Source organism: Heterocephalus glaber, unplaced genomic scaffold (assembly GCF_053883595.1).
Source record: "Heterocephalus glaber isolate CG9 unplaced genomic scaffold, H.glaber_assembly_v1.0 deba00001687, whole genome shotgun sequence".
In the NCBI taxonomy this organism is placed as follows: Eukaryota; Metazoa; Chordata; class Mammalia; order Rodentia; family Bathyergidae; genus Heterocephalus; species Heterocephalus glaber.
Genome location: NW_028258412.1, coordinates 4566051 through 4587664, shown reverse-complemented (window position 1 = coordinate 4587664; position 21614 = coordinate 4566051). Strand labels below are relative to the sequence as shown.

Below are 21614 nucleotides of genomic sequence, written 5' to 3'. Positions count from 1 at the left end.
CTTTGGCAAGTTGAAGCCCAAGTTTTCCAGCACCATTTATTAAAGAGGCTATCTTTCCTCCAGTGAGGGTGTTTGGCTCCTTTATTGAAGATGAGATGGCTGAGTGTGTCTGGCATTGTTTCTGCATCTTCTAATCTATTCCACTGGTCCTCTAGTCTGTTTCTTTGCCAGTACCATGCTGTTTTTATCACAGTAGCTTTGTAGTAGAGTTGCAGGTTGGGGATTGTGATACCCCTGCCATGTCTCTGTTACCTAGAATTGCTTTTGCTATTCTGGGTCTCTTCTTGTTCCAAATCAATTTTTGGATTGTTTTCTCGAGGTCTATGAAGTATGCTGGTGGGATCTCAATTGGAATTGCATTAAATCTATATAGCAGTTTTGGAAGTATGGCCATTTTCACTATATTAATCCTTCCTACCCAGGAGCAGGGGATGTCTGTCCATTTTCTGATATCATCTTCAATCTCTCTTTTCAGAGTGCCATAGTTTTCAGAGAAGAGGTCTTTGATTTCTTTTGTTAGGATGATTCCTAGGTATTTCAGTTTTTTGTATGCTATTGTGAAAGGAATTATTTGCCCTGTTTCTCTCTCAGTGAGTCTGTCATTCTTGTAGAGGAAAGCTATTGATTTTTGTGTGTTGACCTTGTAACCAGCTACTTGACTCAATTTGGTTATTAAGTCTAGAAGACTTTTGGTGGAGTTCTTGGGGTCTTCTAGATAGAGTATCATGTCATCTGCAAATAATGACAATTTCACTTCTTCATTTCCTATCTTTATTCCTTTTATTTCTTTCTCTTGTCTAATTGCTGTGGCTAATGTTTCCAGAACTATATTGAACAAGAGTGGTGATAATGGACATCCTTGTCTTGTTCCTGATTTTAGTGTGAAGGATTTCAGTTTTTGACCATTTAGTATGATATTGGCTGTTGGTTTTTCATAGATGGCTTCTATCAGTTTGAGGCAGAGACCATCTATTGCAATTTTTTGTAGGGTTTTTATCCTAAATGCATGTTGGATTTTGTCAAATGCTTTTTCTGCATCTATGGAGATAATCATATGGTTTTTGTCCTTGGCTCTATTGATATAGTGTATTACATTAATTGATTTTAGTATATTGAACCATCCCTGCATCCCTGGGATGAATCCCACTTGATCAGGGTGTATGATCTTCTTGATGATCTTCTGCATTCTGTTTGCCAGTATCTTATTAAGGATTTTTGCATCTATGTTCATTAGTGAGATTGGCCTATAGTTCTCTTTTTCAGTTGGGTCTTTCTCTGCTTTGGGGATCAAGGTGATGCTTGCTTCCAGGAATGAATTTGGGAGTACTGCTTCCCTTTCAATTTCATTGAAGAGTTTAAACAGTAGTGGCAGTAGTTCCTCTCTAAATGTCTTGTAGAATTCAGCAGTGAAGCCATCAGGGCCTGGGCTTTTCTTAGTTGATAAGTTTTTAATGATGTTTTCAATTTCATTGCTTGATATTGGGTTGTTCAGAATTTTTAGGTCTTCTTCGTTCAACTTTGGTAATTCATGTGTGTCTAGGAATCTGTCCATTTCTCCTGTGTTGTCCGTCTTATTGGCCTATAGGTTCTGGAAGTAGGTCTTGATGATCCTCTGGATTTTTACTGGGTCTGTTGTAATTTCACCCTTTTCATTCCTAATTACATGGATTTGGGCCTTTTCTTTCCTTTTTCTGATAAGGTTGACTAAAGGTTTGTCAATTTTATTGATTCTTTCGAAGAACCAACTCTTGGCTTCATTGATTTTTTGTATTGTTCTCTTAGTCTCCATTGCATTGATTTCTCCTCTGATCTTTATAATTTCCTCCCTTGTATGAGCTTTGGGGTTGTCCTACTCTTCTTTTTCTAGAAGCTTGAGGTGTAGCATCAGGTTGTTTAATTGGGCTCGTTCTGTTTTCCTAATATGAATATTCACTGCTATGAATTTCCCTCGTAAGACTGCTTTCATTGTGTTCCATAGATTCCGATATGTTGTGTTGTCATTGTCATTTAATTGAAGGAACTGTCTGATTTCTTCTTTAATTTCCTCTATGACCCATTGGACATTCAGAAGTGTGTTGTTCAATTTCCACCTGTTTATGAAATTTTTCCAGTTTCTTTTGCTATGCACATCCAATTTCATCACACTATGGTCTGATAGTATACAGGGGATAACTTCAATTCCTTTGCACTTACTTAAACATGTTCTTGTGTGAGTCTGTGGTCTATTTTGGAGAATGACCCATGTGCAGCTGAGAAGAATGTGTATTCTGATTTTGTGGGGTGGAAGACTCTGTAAACATCTGTTAAGTTCATTTGTTCAAGAGTTCGATTGAGTTCTAGTAGTTCATTACTTGTTTTTTGTCTAGTTGATGTATCTATTTGTGACAGTGGGGTGTTGAGGTCCCCCACTACAATTGTATTAGTGCATATGTGACTTTTCATGTCTGTTAGTATTTGTTTTATATAGTTTGGCACACGAGTGCTGGGTGCATAGATATTTATGATTGCCATGTCTTCCTCTTGGATTGTTCCCTTTACAAGGATGTAGTGTCCTTCTTCATCTCTCTTAATCAGTGTTGGTTTGAATCTACTTGATCTGCAAAGAGGATAGCTACTCCTGCTATTTTTCGGGTTCCTGTTCCATGGAGTATTGTTTTCCACCCTTTAACTTTCAGTCTATGAGTTTCCTTTTGAATTAAGTGTGTTTCTTGTGTGCAGCATATTGTTGGATTTTGCTTCTTGACCCATTCTGCCAGTCTGTTTCTTTTGATTGGTGAATTGAGACCATATTAACGTTGATGATTATAACTGAAACATATTGACTTGTCATTGCCATGACTTTTTCTTTTTGCTGGGTTCTCCCCCTTTACATTTAATTTCTTGTCATGCCAGATGGGTTCATTCAGCTTTGCTTCCTGGGGTTGTGATCCTCAATGTCTGTTCCTAGGATATTGTGTAAAATTCTTTCAAGTGCTGGTTTGGTATTCATGAAGTTCCTAAGGTGCTCTTTGTCATGAAAGTATCTTATTTGTGCATCCATTTTGAAAGATAGTTTTGCAGGGCACATCAGTCTGGGTTGGAGGCTGTTTTCTTTTAGGGCTTGGAATATGTCACTCCAAGCTCTTCTTGCTTTGATGGTTTGTGTTGAGATGTCTGCTGTGATTCTGATGGGCTTTCCTTTGTATGTGATTTGTTTCTTTTCTCTGACTGCTTGGGAGAACTTTGTTCTTCTGTTGTGTTTCTGGAATCTTAACAATTATATGCCTATGTGTAGATTTTTTTTTGATCAAGGCTATTTGGAGTCCTATATGCCTCACTTATCTGTATGTCAAGTTCTTTTCCCCTGCTTGGGAAGTTTTCTGCCATTATCTCTGTGAAGAGATTTTTTATGTCATCTGCACTCTCTCCTATTTCTTCATTGAGCCCAATCAGTCTTATGTTGTTCTTTTTTGCATCATCTAGCATCTGCTGTATTGATTTCTCATGTTCCCTTATAATTTTGAAGCAATTTTTATTTTCCTGGTCACTAACTGCAATCTTATCTTCTATATCTGAAATTCTGTCCTCACACTGGCTCATTCTGCTGTGTAGACTTTCAGTGGAGTTTTTCATGTCCTGGAAATCTATTTGCATCTGTTTTATGGATTCCATTTGTTTCTTATGTTGGGATTCCATCATGTTCCTCAGCTCCTCTCTAGATTTATTAATCATGTCTTCCACTAAGGGCACAGTTTCTCCTGTTATCTGAGAAATTATTTCTGATTTCATTTTTTCCAGATCCCCTTTTGTTGCCTGTTCAGTGGGTCCAGGTGGTTGAGTATCAGAGTGTTCCATCTCATTTCCCTTTGGGGTTGCTGTAGGTGATCTGGAAGTCTGGTTTTGAGACTTATTTACATGTTTTCTCATTTCGACTGGGGCGGGAGGCTGTTAGCGCCTGCACAGATTACCTCCTCTGAGGTGGGTGAGGTGGGACAGGGGCCGGGAGCAGCAGTAGGGATGGTGACCCAAAGCCCTTTCCTGTGGGCTGGGAGCAGCCAGAGGGATCGTGGCCGGGAAACCCCTTCCTCTGGACCAGGAGCAGTGGAATGGTGGCTCAGAAGCCCCTCCCTCTGGGCCGGGAGTGGTGGGAGGGATGGTGGCCTGGAAGCCCCTTCCTCTGGGCCAAGAGCAGCGGGACAGAAGGTGGCCCAAAAGCCCTTTCCTCTGGGCTGGGAGCAGCTGGAGGGATGGTGACCAGTTAGCCCCTTCCTCTGGACCAGGAGCAGTGGGACGAGGGCTCAGAAGCCCCTACCTCTGGGCCGGGAACAGTGCGACTCAGTACCTTGGTCTGGTGGTCTGGTGTCCTCTGTGCCTTTGTAATGTGAAATCAGGTGGCTGCCTGTCTGCAGTGGGCTGATTCGGTGTCTTCCGTGTGACTCAGGACCTCGGTAGGGCGTGCACAGACCTGCCTGTCTGAAGCGGGCTGATTCGGCGTGTTCCGTGGGACTGGGGACCTCGGTAGGGTGTGGGCAGACTTGCCTGTCTGCAGCGGGGTGATTCGGTGTCTTCCGCCTGACTCAGGACCTCAGTAGGGCGTGCACAAACCTGCCTGTCTGCAGCGGGCTGATTCGGCGTGTGTTCCGCGCGAGTGGGGGATAACTATTTCTTGAATTAATGAATTGCCCTTAGGAGAAATCAAGCAAGAGGCTAAGAAGAAAACTTTCATCCCAAGTGGACCAGGGAGAGGGTCAGAGGCTCCAACAGAACAGGAGGGCCCCCTCTAGGAAGTCTCTGTATGAGAAAAGAATAGACTTATGATCGTGCACATACACGTGGTGACAGTTTCCTTCTTAGGACCAAGAGTAGAAAAAGGAAATAGGAGGAAATTAGGGAGTGATGCTTCCAAAAGAGCAATAGGTTATAGTGCTTATCTTATCATGCTACATTCTCCTGGAATTACAGCCAGTGTGACGTGAAAAGACGAGGGCAGCCCTCTGTCTTGGCCAGACAGTGACCCCTTAGTCTAGAACAGAATTGGTCCTGAGTCCAAGAAACACTGGCTTGTCAATCTTTAAGCCCAGATTTACTCAGTGCCAAATAATGTCAAATAAGTTATGTAAGGAACAGATTTCTGGGAAACTTTTTCCAGTGAAAGATTTAGTTGTTATTGTTTCAATTTGTTTTGTTAATCTTGTTCATTTGATTTTTGGATTTTGATAATTTCTCCTTCTGTTTTCTAGAACCATCATTTTAAAAATGATTCCCGCCCCCCTTTTTTGTCTTTCAAAAAATTAAATAGAGGACTAAGTTGAAGACATAGTACTATAATGATAATTCAAGTTCTGCCTGTGAAGAAATATAGTTATTATCCCCACACAGCTGCTTGACTTTTTTGCTGGCCTTTTCTGCTATCATATATTTATTGAAAAGAAAGAAGAGAGAGAATTCAAACTCCATTCTTTTCTAGGTTTGTAAAATACATTCCTGTTCCATTAGCTAAATAGAATGGATGTAGCAGTGTCCTGGAGAATTAGTTCAAAATTTGTCCCTTTAAATGCAAAATGTACAGAATCACCATTAGTTTCCTTCCTCTTCCATTCTTGCTTCATAAAAAGCAAATTGTTTAGAGGCATGTTTATGTCCCGTGAGATTTTGCTTTCCTATGTGTGATTGCCCTGAACAAAGCACAAACCTGACTAGTTCCTAATAAATTATTACATCTTCCACATCTGTTCCTGTCTTTTCTCTGAAGCATTCATCCAAGGGAACACAGCCTCAACTGAAAATATCAGAATTGTGGGAAGACATTTTCTTGATAAATGCGTAGGCAGTTCATCTGTTGTGAATAGAAGAAAACCTCAGAAGTAGAGGGTTTGGGGCTGAAAACTGACTTTCTACCTGTACAGCCAGACTGTCTCTTCCTGCCCTTTTCCCCTCTCTTTGCAATTTCCTCTGAGAGAAATCATGTGACCATGTCACCATAGTTTTTAATGCCAAATATCTAAGTGTCTTTAAAATGCAGCACACTTTTAAAGGCAGATAGTGAAGTAGTTTCATCTGACATTTCCATTATAGCTGCTCTTAGTGGATTCTAGACATCATACATAAATGTGGCTAGCCAATTCTTTTTTAAAAATCTCCTGATGCAAACCTATTGAGCTGTCTTTTAATATTTGATGCTTCGTCCATTGAACATGCAACATATTTTTTCTTAGAAATGTGATTCGATCTGAGGCTATGCATAGTAGTCTCTACTAGATTTTTCTAGTATTTGTTTTACATTTTACAGATACTGTCATTTCTTATTTTTATGACTTCCTAAGTATTTCTGAATTAATATCAATTACTCTGTTATCACTAGTACTCCAAGTCCAAACTGAAAAAGCCAAAATGTTACAGTGCTACCATTATTGCAGTTACTGTCAAATTGTTTTACATAAAAGTGAAAACTGTGTCTTCAGACTTTATATATACTGTTTGGTTTCTGCATCTTAAAAGTTTTATAAAATATATTTTATTCATTTATTAAATGCTTAATAAATACCCAGTATGGGCTAGGAACACTATATGATGAATTGTATAGGAAGACAGACAAGCTTCAGTCTCTGCCCTGAAGAACTCATAGTCCAGACAAAAGACGTGAGTGAACAGAGAAATCACAACTACAGACTTCTCCTGAAGGACTGTGATGTCCAGGGTGATCATTCTCTACATTGTTGTTTTGGCAGTGCTCCACTGATAAACATACTGCTTCCAGCTTTCTACCTCCACAGTCATGTTTCAAAGATCTCCTTTGTATTTGTTCCTTCACACACCCATATGATAATTTCTTTGGAACAGCTGCCCTTCCAGTGGGACTTTTTTAAAGAACAATTTTTGATTGACTTCCATTTTATCAAATCCCAGGGATACTTTTAGCTTCTTATCTGACCATTCCTTTTTCTGCATTATTCCTGAATAAACACTCCTTTCTTATTTCTTTAAAACTTTATTTCAATTATTCACCTCCCCATTAATAAGATGTTTGATTAATGGTCTGTGCTCTGTGAAAAAACTCATTTCTTGGAACCCAAACATTTCTCTTTTCGAAACATACTGAACTCCCAATACCTGGAAATTCTTTAAATCTGATCTCACATTATTAATCTACATCAGTGAATGTTAAAATGAAGTCATTTTAGCAAATTAAGATTGTACAAATCAAACTAGTTAATATTAGATGAAAGTAACTAATAACATTATATGTGTCTTACCAACACTATAATACATATTACCTTGCAAGCTAAAACATTATATTTTCTATTTGTATCTGTTTATTTAGATAACTAAAGTTTCATAGAATTTAACAGCAAATAAAATTTTTAAAATTTAGTCCTGTATATTAGTTTCAGCTCTCTGTTTTATAATTTATAAGGCTCATGTATAGTTCAGCACCAAAAACATCTATAAAACTTTCTATTCAATCTTCTTATTCACCCTATGTAATAGTTTTGATTATTGTTTTTAATGGTGAAAGTTTAAGGAAGGACTTTAGAAATCCAACTTCCGAACTTTGTAGTGGCATATTCTTTTTGGCTAGACAGACTTTGCAAACACTTGGGTATTTTTGTTTGTTTGTTTGTTTGTTTGTACCGGGGATCGAACTTGGGTCCTTGCGCTTGCAAAGCAGGTGGCGAAACCACTGAGCAAAATCCCCAGCCCAACACTTGGGTTTTATTTTCTTATTTTCATTGAATGGATACAAAAAGCAAAAACAAAATCTTGTACAGTAAACTAATGAAGAAAAAGAACTCTTACATTATGAATTTGACAGTCTATAAATTAAATTTATAACTTCGATGCCTATGCAACCTGATAATGCCCTGCCTCATTCTTTCTTTCCATTTTAAATTTTTAAAAGGCTGCCAAGAAGTGTTTCATGTATCCTTCGGGTACAAAGAAGGATCACAACAATAAGCTCCCTCATATGCACCTCCAATGACATCTCAATATTGTTAAACATAATCCACCATGAACTAATTTGAAGCACTGAACTCCTAGAGCTATATCCACAGCTCCCAAAAGAACATAGTTTTCTATGCCAGAATCCTGCTTAGTGCTAATGTCTCTTTGTTCAGAAGTCATTTTAATAACTTTTGCCTCTAGTAGCCTAGGCTTAAAGCAGTATTATGGTTCTAGAATTAGTAAACATTCTTTTTGAAATCCTTTTCTTCTTCAGTTTTTCTCTTCTGATTCTTTTAATATTTATTCATTATTTATTTTTAGAGACAGAGTCTCACTATGTTGCCCAGACTGGTCCCCAACTCCTGGGCTCAAGCAATCCCCGTAGCTCAGCCTTTCGAGTAGCTTGTACTACAGGTGTAGATCAACTCCTTGTTTTTCTAATTCTTTTAGTATTTGGTAACTACAGTATTTCTTCACTTTTATTCCAAGACTTTCTCAAGTATATCCACTCACCAAACACTGATTTTCTTCAAACTTATGTTTTCTAGCACACCTTCACTTTGTATGATCCCCTGTATTTTCATGTTAATAAGTTACCAAAAATATGTGTCTAGCTTCACCTTTCCCTTTTCTTCTATATTCAGTAGCCTGCTGTATACAACATGAAGGTGCCCCAAACTAAGCTTATCTAAATCTGGATTCATACTTTCTGCTCAGAACTCATTTCTCTCCATGAGTTCTTGATATCACTTATTGATACCAACATTGACCTATTCATTCAAACAGAAAACCTGACCTCTCATTCTAGACTCCTCCTGTACTATAGTCCTTGATCTAGTCAAGTATCAGGAACTGCTGTTTTACCTTCTACATATTTTAAAATTAGCATTACATCTCTACTTTTGCTGCATTAGTTGTGAAGTCCTCATTATTCGTTCATTTCTTCTTTCAACAAATATATATTGGAGACTTACTATGTGCCAGAAACTGTATGTTAGGTACTGAATTTTCAGAGACTAAGATGCCAGAGTCCCTGCTTGCATGTTGTTTTTATTCACACATAGGAGATAGTGAATGAATAAATATATACATTATGATATTAAAGAGCAATAAGCCATTACATTGCAGTAGCATTGTGTTGTCACCCTGTGCTGATTTAGGTAATTTGTAGGTTTAGATTTGGGGAATGTGAAAAACATTTCTTGAAGATTCCGTATAAAATTAAAGTTGAATGTCAGAAAATACCATACTATGACTAGTTCTCTGAGTTTTAGATAGGCAAAACATAAATTTACTTAGTTTAGAAGTCCAAACAGTTGCTTCTATTATGTTATTGAAATGAATTCCTTTAAAAATTTGATTATGTAGATAAGTTATTTTATATGGTTTTTTAAAAAGCTGTATTTAGAAAAATTTTCCAAAAGTGGAAAAACACACTCCCTCTCAAGAATATTTAAATTGTTTGTGTAACATTGTTTTTTAGTCTGTTGTCAGGAAAATGTGTAAACTTTTTTGGGGGGGAGCAGTGCCTGGGATCGAACTCAGGACCTTGCGCTTGCCAGGCAGGCGCGGTGCCACTGAGCTAAATTCCCAGCCCTGTGTAAACTTTTTATTAGTGTCTGTAGGATAAGTTGAGTTTTTCAGAAGAAAAATAGAAATTGAGTTGAGTGAAGACTGAAGTACTCAAATCGTGTCTCTGTATTTAACAGAAAGTGTATATATTTGGGGACCTTTATACACGTACTGTGTTCTTCTTTTTGGCCTGCTATAGTTGGTGATGAATCAGTTAACATGTTTCTGAAACTATAGTTGAACTATATAAGTAATAGCTTCCCTCGAGGGAGAGGCAGAGCCTGGATTTGGGCTTGCCAGGTGAGCCTATCCCTGTAGTCAGGTGCTGCCAGAGGATAGTGCTAAGTCTTTTTTGGCCTTTTAACACAAACCTGAGTCTTTTTCCTAATGTCCACATTTTAAAAGACTCCAGCAGTACTAATGGAGATGAACCTGGCAGTATGAAATGAGAGGGGGGGAAATCCTGGCATCTAATGTAGTGTAAGTGAACAGCTTCTGTCCATTTCAGCTATTTCAAGTGCTTCTTGGAAGATGAAACATCATTTGCATAAATGAGTTTAATTATGGCAGTTACCATTTAACTGCTTGGCTTCAGTTTTGTAGAAATATATGCCATCATCCTCCTCTTCTCCTTTCTTGGTCTTGTAACTTTTCTCAACTCAGCATATTTCCATGGTTGGAGCAGAGAAGAGCAGGTATGACAGGTTGAAAATGCTGATTGGTGACTTCATCATCTTGTTTCTCACAGTAATATACTAAAGTTCTGTTTTTGTTAGAGAGTTATAGCTGATGTTTCCCAATAGCTACTCCTGGATAATGGGGAAAGAGCTGTTGGAAACCTGCTGGAATTGCTCTATCAAATGAGTTGGAGCATAAGAGAGGAATGAAATTACTCCATATTAGCCTGGGGCTATTCTGGAGAGACAGTTATACCATGTTATCACATAGCCACCTCATGTGCACAAATTATGATACCAAATAATTTTATGGCCATTTTTGAATTGTATCCTCACTATATATAATACAACTTAATTTCCTCATATAAAAATATTAAGTGAATAGAAAATGGCTTTTGTCTAGTTGATATAGCTGACAACCAGTTGCCTTGGGATGTAGGATAAATTTTCATAGTCCTGGTGTGTGTTTTGCTGTTAGTCACATGGAATATAGAATGGAGAGAGAGAGAGAGAGAGAGAGAGAGAGTGTTTTTGATTCATGATTTTTTAAATGGATAGAAAAATGAAATTAATCTATCTCATAACTTAATTTTTCAAACATGCATTTTCTCATCTTTTCATATTATTATTTAGGGTAAATATTGTCATTCTGTATATTAAACTGTGAAATGTGGTTCAAAAAGTTTAAACAAATTACAAATTAATTACTAATAATTTAAGAATCACTTTACATTTTAGTTAGTTATATATATTTTTCTTTCTCCCGACACTGTCAGAGTCAGACATAGAATCCATTAGTCTCATTTCTAATCCTGTAGCTATTCCTCTAAACTTAGAATTGGTAAATGTTTTCTGTAAAGGGTCAAATGGTAAACACTAGGTTTTTTGGGCCCTATGGTCACAACTAATCAAATCTGCCATTGTAGAACAAAAGCATCCATAGATAATAAATAAATGGGCATGACTGTGTTCCAATAAAAGTTTGTTTACAGCAGTAGATGGTGAGTGAGGTTTGAGGGATCTCTGCTATGAGCCAATAGCTTCCAAACTCCTCCTTATTAAGGAGCCTTTTATGGTTCCTATCTGTGACTGCTACTCCTCTATGTTTTGAAAGTTGAACTTTCAAACAAAATCAATATTAAAAAATAATGAGTTCATGCTCCCATTTTTAAATTAACAGAGGTGTAAATAAACACAAGTCAAAACTTGTCATGCTGTGTTGCCTAAAACCCATGACCATTGAGTCTTAAGTAGCTCTGTGATATGCTGAGTTGAATTTCTTATCAAGGGCATAACCATCTAGGTGATGACTTGAAGGTTTAGATAATGGTGTAACTCGTATGCTGGGCCTTGAACCTCGGACTAGTTGATGGCTTCTTCCTTTAGCTTCTGTAGTCTGTTAGATGCCAACCACAGAAAGAGGCATACATTATCATTAGATTGGGAGAACAGTCCCCTGATGTCTGCATCTGTAGGTGTCCATCCCAGCCATTCTCTCCAGTCACCAGGAAGCCTCACCAAGATGAGAGGTTAACCCCCACACATGCTCATACATATAACCCTCAATATTGTTTGGGATGGCATCATTACCTCCTTAATGGGTAAGCACTTTTTAGTATTGTGAATTGAAATATATAATTAACTCTAACCAAAATGTTATCCATATTTTTGTGTTAGGGGTCATGTACTTGTACTATTTAAGAGAATATACTTATTCAATTAATGGATCAGCCTTATAATTCTTAACCTCTACAATGGAGTAATTGATTAGGCTTATGATTTTGGTTAGAATTCTAAGTTTGTTAACAATACTGGTGGGTGGGAAGAGGAAGGGAATTTAATAAAGAAACAAATTGTGTTATGTACATACCTATTCCCCAAGGTAAATATAAGCTTTGTTTACTATGAACATGTGAACACGAACATGTACAAGCAAAAAAAGATGACTAACACTGCAAAAATGTTAGAATATTTTAGAAAGCCAAAGAATTACCATGTTTGAACATTGAATTACAAGAATTACCTGCATTCTTTGAAAGGATTGGTTTGTCAGATTATTAGAGAATTGAAAGAGAAAATATATTTACAAGTGTAAAGTATTAATTGTAATAGCCTCTCCTTAAAAGTAATGATGTAAAGAGAATAATAAAAAAAACTAAACTTGAAATCTTGAACTCTGTAATAAAACAAATGGATAAATAAACCAAAGAATGCCTGAATGGTCCTCTGTTTATGTTGTCTAGGGCATTAAAAAGACAAACCTCACATTGAAATGATTGGTATGAGTAATCTTTGTGACTGTACTGTGCTGATGGAATTCCAGGCACAACAAAGGAACATGACATGTTAGTTAGATTGCACAGTTTACAGTTTCCTGGAGAAACTGTATTTCCTTCTGAAACATTGAAAATGGCTTATGGATCCCCATGACTGTTTTCTAGCACCATGATTTGCCACCTCCTTCCATTAGGCATCTCTCTTTTATGTGTAGAATTAATTTCTTGGTTGGGTGTTAATTGAAATTTTATATGTAAGTAGCTGAGAGCCCTCATTTTAATCACAACAAGAGGAGTGAAATCCTCAAAGATGCTGTTCTGAGGAGCAGTGCTTTGGTTTCAACATGAAACTGAGTGAATGGCTGGTCATCAGGCCTGACCTCTGAGGTAATGTCTCAGATCTGAGTTTACAATAAAATAGATAAAGAATTTTTATTAAGTTTCCTGAGCTGGAAACACATCCATCCTCTCATTTTGCTGGACAGTGTGTTTATCATTAAGGGCCTGCCAGTCTCAGTGAGAGCTGCAAGCAGACATGGAGGGCAAGCAACCTTGCCTGGAGGGGAAGTGAAGCTTGGCTGAATCCCAAGCGCATTACAGGTCCCAGTGGAGGTGCTGCCCTTTTGCCCTTGTCCTTGGGAGATTCATCAATTCCTAGATTGTAAGACGTTATCTCATTCAGACCTCTGACTCCAAGTAGAAATTCACTTAAATTAGCTTTGGCAAAGGAGAATGTATTCATGTACCACTTGTATAATTAAAAATTAATTTTAAACATTTTTAAAAATTTACCTGTGGGAGCTTTTCTGCTACCTAGTCCTAAGATCTGCAGGGAGGGTGCGTTGCCTTGCTACTCTCTGAGAAGTGATAATGATAATTAGAGCTTACATCTATCAAGTATTTTCTGTGTGCCAGATATTGAAGTAAAGATCTTTTATACATTCACTTATTTAATCCTCAGAGCTAACCAGTGGGACAGATACTGTTGTCTTCATTTTGCAAATGAGGAAACTCAGGGTCAGGGCCCCTATGTAGCAGAGTTAGGATTTGAAACTCGGGTTTATTTCACTCCAAAAGCTGTGCTGTTGACCTCTGTGCTATTCTGCCTTCCTCAGTTATGGTACTGGTTTATCTTCTTTTGTGCTTCTCTTCAGGGGATACATTATTAGGGTATATAAAGAATTACAGAACACAGTGCAAATAGAAGTATTTGGAGGATTAAGGAATTAATGTTATTCCTCTGAGTCTTACCTAACACGTGCAGTGTTTATGATTGGAAGGAAGTATTCACATGTTAAAGCTGGTATAAAAGGAATCAGTTTGCATGGTTTTGCATTTCCCCCTGTACTAAATATTCCATACTTCTTTTAGCCTGTTCTGAGGATGTGGGAAAGTGGAGAAGCATAAAAGAGTTTGCAAATAAATCACAAGAGAAATATAATTTGAAGTAAGAGTGTGGACCTTTATTCTTGACCCCATAGAATAGGACCCCTGTAGGTTTGAAAGGTACTTTGGGCAAGATCCTTTCTTTTTCCCCACATAAGCATCAATGCAGAGCCACCTCCAGTATAGCTTTGATGGGAGCATCTTATGAAGGACAGAGCTGCAACCAACAGTGGGGTTACATTCCAAGTCTTTCCTCCTCTTTACTAACTAGTGAACTGAAGAAAAAATTACCTGCTTATTTGGGTAGTGTATGCATGATGTTGATGTATTTTAGTTATCTTCACATTATTTTCATAGTTAATACTGTGGAGAATTACTTCTTGTTTTGAATTTTAATGTCCTCCTTAAATTTAAGAGCATTTCTGGAATTAGCTCTTGTTTTTCCACGATGAATAAGAGCCTGAGAAATGTGGAGATTAAAGTGAAGCCAACCCCTAGCCTGGCCCCTGGTTTCCAGGCTAGCTACTGTGAGAACTGTCAGGGAGATAGATGGGGGCTCTAAGGTTTCCTGGAGTTTTCAGCCATGTGTGGGCACCACATGTGGTGTGTTCAGTGAATACAAATACAAGAATACATGCTGTTTCCATTAGGGACACTTCAGACCCCTCTCTGTCCCTAGCCTTCCTGCAGAGTTGAATGGGTCATTTATCATAGGCTACTTACTAATACTGACTGGGCTTCGGGCCCTGGTACAAGTAAGCAGCAAATAGTGTGACTTGGTTCCTTTAGAATGTCATCAATGATACTGTTTCTTAACACTTCACAGATTTATTTGCAAAAAAGCAGTTTACTAGCTGCTTCTAGAGGGGACTGATTTATTTTGAAATGCACATCTGACAACATGTCCCCTTTACCAAAACTTTGCAATGGTTCACAAAGTTCCAAAGGACTCACATCTGGGAGTCTCCTCCTCTGAAGCCTTATTCCCTTCTGTTGGTGCTAGAGGCTGAAATGCTGTCAGATTTACACCCGCATCCATCAGTCTCTTTTTGGACTTCTCTTGACTTCTTGTTCTGTTTGTTGACAAAGTCTTTCTCTGCCTTCTTTGTCAAAGTAAAAATTCATATTTTATAAGCCTTGGGTCAGAACTCACCCTCCAATCCCAGCAAGTCTTCCCAGTTTCTCTTCCCCAGGTGGGGTTTGGCATACTCCCCTGTGTGTTCAGAAGATGGGGAGACATCACCTATTTTAGGAAACTCTTATTACCCCACTATAGTGAAGCAGTCTGTTTCTACCTCTGTCGTGTACATATATGCATCGGGAAGGCTGTGCTGCATCTGCTTTCCCACCCACTTTCAAGTGCCCAGCCCTGGGCCTCCAGCAGTGACAGGCAGCCACAGTGATTCTTGCACTGCCCAGTAAGCAGCTCTGAGCCTTGCTCAGGCATAGGCACAGATAATTCTCATTATAGTCTTCATCCCAGTGTCTCACACACCCAATCCATGACAAAGTTCAAACTGAAGAACTGGCCAGCATTGTGGCTCCTTCAATGTTCCATGACTGAAGAGTTCAGATACACAAACTGTGCATCTGTTTTCCTTTGTGAGGGTTGTCACTAGAGATGCTCTTTATGGAGTGTTGTCCCTGGCATCATGGCAGGCACCCAGGAGCCACACCATCTATCATTTACACTTAGAAGAAAAGCAGTTGTTAGGAAGAATGCTTGCTCTCTTGATGTGAATTGTTCACTATTTTATTTGGCATAGGTGCCCAGGGCCAGGCAGATGTTATGTTTAACCAGAGAGCTCATTAAGTTCCCCACTGCTTTCGTGTGTGCTGCACGCTGTGTGCTTTCAAGAGATATATTTTCATCCTCTCTAGGTACTGGGGTGTGCAGAATCTTTTTCCTTTAAAAAAAAAATTTCCATTGAAGTCTAGCACATTCCTGCCTTTTATCCTGTCTTATTTTTACTAATTTGTGAGACTTGGTCTTCCTTTTTCTTGTCATTCCTTGAAGAGACCACAGAACACAGTGAGAATAGCAGGAGCTTTGAAGTCAGAGGCCTGGGATGAAAGCTGAACTCTACCACTTGCTAGATTATCATCTTTGGCCTATTTTTTTAAACAGTCTTGATCCTCAGTTTTCTCAAGTGAAAATAGGGATAATCTCCTATGTCATTAGGTTGGTGTGAGGATTCGGTGAGATAATTTATACTTGTAAGGTGCCAAATTATTAATCACTATGATCATTACCACATGGCTATGCTAACATCCATGCAGGACATCAAATACTAACACATGAAACAAGTAAGTAGCAATATAGGTATTACATGGAAAGTGGTAAAATTAGCTCTTCCAAAAATCATACAATTTTATATAGATCAGAAAGTAGCCTTGGACTCTGTCTCATCTTGCTTCCTTAGTTTCCAGATTCAGCACACATTTGTTAAACACCTGTTTTATGCCAGACCATAGGCTGGTGTCCTGGCACTTAATAACTCAATCTTCAAAACAGTGTTAAAGTAGATATTTTTATTCCCATTCGTAGATGAGATCAAATGATGTGCAGAGTAAATGGGAAAGCAGGATTCAAATCCAGGTCTCTTGTGCTTAAGTGTTTTGAGTTTTCTATTACATTATATTCCTTCTATTTAGCAAACATGAATGTTTAGTGTGTTTAAAACATAATACTGGGATCTTACAGATGTTTTGCTACCATTAAAGCTAATGGTAACTAGTAAAAGGAGAGCTCACCATTGACTTTTAGCTTTGTGGAAGAGGCAGCTTTAAGTTGCCCTTTGAAGGATGAGTGTGAGTTTGATAGGAAAGAATATAGAAAGCATTTGAGATGGAGTAATAGCATGTTAGGAAACAGGTGAGAAAACCCAAGGCATATTTGTGAGTATTTACTATTACTCTTTGAATGGAGTAGAGGGTTTATATAGGTGGCTGAGATTGAAAAGGAACCGGGTTGTGAGTGGTCTTCTTGGTCAGGTTGAAGACCTTGACTTTTATTCTAGAGACATTAGCAAATGATAACTTGTCTCTACCATGGTGAGAAATGGAAAGTAGTCTCACTAGCTTAGTCCACTACTAAAGACAAAAATTTCAAATGTTTCAAGTTTATTTGTGAGTTGCATTTCTTTTATTTTAACGGATTATATGAAAGCATTTAGTACCTGCATAATACTATGGATTAGAACATTCTAATTATGACATAAATTTGCAGTATAGTGAGATGTCCATTTCTTTTCTGGTGTTTTAGAGTCTCCCCTAAAAACATTTTAAATTCTAACTATACCACTTATTAACTGTATGGCCTTAGATTCAGTCTCTTCATATATAAAACTGAGGAAATTACAGCTCTGTTCACAATAGGCAAGATATGGAGTCAACCTAGGTAACCATCAATCTATGAATGGTTAAAGAATGTGTGGTATATATTCACAATGGAACATTATACAGTCATAAAAATGAAGTCTTGTTATTTATAACAACATAAATGAAACTGGAGAAGACAGTGTTAAGTGAAATAAGTGAGGCACAGTAAGACAAATTCGTATTCTTATATAGATGTGGAAGCTAAAAAGTTGATCTAATAGAAGTAGTTAGCAGAAGAGTAGTTACCAGAGCCAGGAAAGGGTCTGGAGAATGGGAGGATGGAGAGAAGATGGTTACTGGGTATAGGAGTGTAGTTGGATGGGGGAATAATTTCTGATGTTCTATAGAACAATAAGTAACTAGAGTTGATGACAGTTAATTGTATTTTAGAATAGCCAGGGGAAAGGATTTTGAATGTTCCCAGCACAAAGAAATGATAAATGTTTGAGTTGATAGATGTGCCAATTACCCTTTGATCATTACACATTGTATATAGTACATGTATTGAAATGTCACACTGTATCCCATAATATATGTACAAATGTTACATGTTAATGATGGAATAAAAAACGTATTTTTAACTAACTGAGAAAATTATTAATATGTACCCCTCTTTACAGACTTGGCTTAAGGGTAAAATGGATTATTGTGTGCTAGTAGATAATGATATTATATTACTATAATTATTAATAATAACACCTGTATAATCTTCTGACTGCATTTTGGTTTCATGTTAAATATAGTTGGGGCCGGGGATTTAGCTCAGTGGTTCCATTGCCTGCCTTACAAGTGCAAGGACCCGAGTTCGATCCCTGGTACCAAAAAAAAAAAAAAAAAAAAAAAAATATATATATATATATATATATATATATATATATATATAGTTGGAGGATGGTGATTTTTTTTCTTTGTCAGAAAGCATGGAAAACTGTTAAAATAGTTATTCAGTTTTTATGCATCTGTTGAGGAAAATTTCTGCTTCTAAACATTATCAAACTCCCAAAGGGAAGCTCCTATTTCCTGCTACTTGTGAATATAAGCATGATTTCTAAAAAACAACTTTCCAGAGTGTAAACATGAAGGGCTGGCTCTGCTTTCTCTCTGCACATTCTATTCTAGCCAGCTCAGAGGGCATTTGAATGATAACTACTTTCTCTCCTAATACATAATGTCTCCACTTGAACTTGTCTTGCTTGTAGGCATGACACAGTAACATCAAGGCTGGGCACTCACTTAGACCTCCTTCTAGGTGTGTGTCGATGGCCAGTTAGATCACTTTCACTTCACTGAGCTGTGAAATTGACACCAAATTGTTCCATTAGCTTGTTTCTGAAGGCCGTGTTGTGCTGGATGTTCTCTTCTTACTTGCATGGTACATGAAAAAAGATGACAAGATAAAAATGTCCCATAAATGAACATGAACAAGAAAATTTAGATGTAATTTGTCATGAATTAAAAACGTTGAATAATGTATCATGAGCCCTAGAAGCAGAGATGCTGAGAATTCAGAGCATACATTTAGTATTCAATAGTGGCAAACCTATGGGACACGTGCCGCAGGCGGCTTTTTGTTATCACTGAAAGCTCTAAAAGATTTGCCATCACTGGTAGAGGAAGGGAAAACAGAGAGCTGAAAGCTTCTCTTTTGGGGCATTTTCAGATTACTTTCCTTCTTCATACCCTGCTACTAAGAGGAGAATTATTTTCTTTTTTATTAGTACATATTTGCAGTGCATAATGATCACAATTAGCATGGGTAGTTGGTATACGTACAGGTCACATCTTATTTTTTCATTTCCCCTTTCCCTCCTGTTTCCTATTCCTCCCCCCCTCCTTCTATCTCTTGGTCCCCTTCTCATTTGCAAAAGGTTTATCTCTCAGTTTCCTATTGTCTATCTTTTATTTTGCTCTTTAAATTATTTATACTTTGGGTTTCTCATGTAAGAGAAGCCATGTACTATTTAAACTTCTTTGATTAATTTCACTCAACATTATGGTCTTACTGTTCATCCCTCTTACTACAGATGACTCAGATTTGACCTTCTTTATGGCAGAATAGTACTCTATTATATATAAATCCACATTTTCTTTATCCATTCATCTGTCAATGGACATACAGTCTGCATCCAACATTTAGCTATCATGAATTGTGCTGCTATAAACATGGGTATGATGTAATATAATGTCTTTAACTCTTTCAAGAAGATACCAAGAAGGGGAATAGCTAGGTCAAATGGAATTTCTATTTTTTGTTTTTTGAGGAATTTCCATACTGATTTCTGTTGTACTAGTTTACATTCCTTCCAGCAATATATAAGGGTTCCTTTATCCTCACAGCTTTGCTAGCACTTGTTATTATTTGATTTCTTAATGATAGCCATTCTTCGTGGAATAAAATAGAATTTCAGTGTTGTGTTAATTGCATTTCTGTAATGGCCAGAGTTGTTGAACATTTTAAAAATGTATTTATTGGCCATTTGTACTTCTTCAGGAAGTGTCTATTCATTTCACTTGTCCATTGTTTTTGATTGGGTGTTTTATTTTGGGATTCTAATTTTTTTGAGTTCTTTATATTCTACATATTAGTCCCAAAAGGAGAATTCAATTAAAATCAGATCAATTAAATCACTCAGTAGCACTTACCTATCCAATCACTGGCATAAGGGTAGTGGTATTTACTTGGGTCATTTTCCTCTTCATAGTTAAATCACCCTTTGACTATACTCTGATTGGAAAATCAAGATAACTTATTTTTCAGGAAATTCTTTCCCCTATATTTGAAGCATACAAAGGGTAACCACACATGTGATGGCTAGAAGAGAGTTCTCTGGAATCCTATTGAATGAACTGTCTAGGTCCAAGGGCATTGGGGGGAAGCTATTTGACATGTATTCCTCTATCCTTATTCCTTTTTCTCCCCAGCTTCTATTTATCTTTATCTTGACCTGCTTATCTTTTCTGTGTCAGATAGTACTCTTATTATTTCTGGTGTCTACCCTACTATACATAACTTATGAGTTCACTGAAGCACTCAACTGTTCTACATTCCTCAACCTGTTCTACATTCCCTAAAACTCAAGCCTTAAAATCTAAGCATTTCCCCCCAGGTCAGAATCTTACTTTATCTAGCTCTGTAGTTTGTAGTACACTATAGGATCATCCAAATGCATATGGAACAGAGGAGTGCTTTTCAAATTCTGTGTGGTTAAAGATCCATCTTTAATTTCTTTAATCTATCACTTTTGTAAAATACCAACAAAAAACCCCCAGAAAAATGAAATAAAATGAAAGTTAGATATGACAAGTTTCAGTTTTCTGTTAGATTAAGTAGATATAAAATTACTATCAAATTGATTTTTAAGATTTCCTAAATACTTTCAGTTTATAAGATATTTATATGATATATACATCTATGCTGATAGACCCATAGCAAATAGTTTGCATATCAACACCAGAGGACAGTCCACAGTTAGAGACACAGTATTGATGTCATGGTTGCCCAAATAGATGTCAATTCAATTTTAATGCTTCAACTAAAATGAATTTCTTACTATCACTTCCAGCCTATTAATATGTTATTGGTCACACAAGGTTAAGTAAAACTGAGACTTAGCTAATCAAACAGCACCAGTAACTGGTTGGTTAACAGGAAAAATCATTTGGAATAGTAATCATAACAAAGAAATGTACTTCTCCAAACATATTATTTCAACTAACACAAACACGAAAAACACCAATCCAGTAATCTTAAGGTGTCAAACCAATGCCTTTTTTCTGGTACTGGGGATGGAACTCAGGAGCTTGTGCTTGGGAGGCAGGTGATGGCACAGCTGAGCTAAATCCCTGGCCCTCAATGCCTTCTCTTTAATTCAGGTCTTAAGAGATCTGCAGAGTTGTTCTCACATAAACTGTACCCATTGACAATTTCACTTTCTTCAAAAAGTACAAGAATTGAGCACAAAATTTGCAAAGAAATCCAAGTGCAGAACTTCCCTAGATTTTACAATTTTCTTCTAATATTTTATAGTTATTTTATCTTTATCAAAATACCTTCTTTTTTTGCCTTTCTGAAATGGTCAATGTCATTTTTAGAAAACAAGAGCTTCCTTACTGCACTCATAGCTCCTCAGTAACTTTATGTATCACTGTAACAAGTAAAGGTGACAGAAGCATATTTAGATGCAGTCTTAGCAGAACCTGGTATGTACACCAATGGCTCCAAGTGAGTGTGCTGTGGCAGCAGGAATGGTATTGGACAGGGGAATAGAAAGCAGAGGCTAATCTGTGAGTTGCTTGAAGGTTCCTAAAGAGAATTTCTGGCGTGCCACTTTACTAATCAATGCTGCTTTTCTTATCTTCCAAGTACCATTTTTAAACTTCTCGTAGTACTCCTCCTACA

The 21614-nt window shown here is 37.4% G+C and overlaps 1 protein-coding gene across 5 annotated transcripts in view; it reads left to right on the top strand.

Moving 5' to 3' along the window:
• Nucleotides 1-21614, top strand: part of Ttc28 (tetratricopeptide repeat domain 28) — a 710286-nt gene that overhangs the window by 451665 nt on the left and 237007 nt on the right. The window lies entirely within an intron of this gene.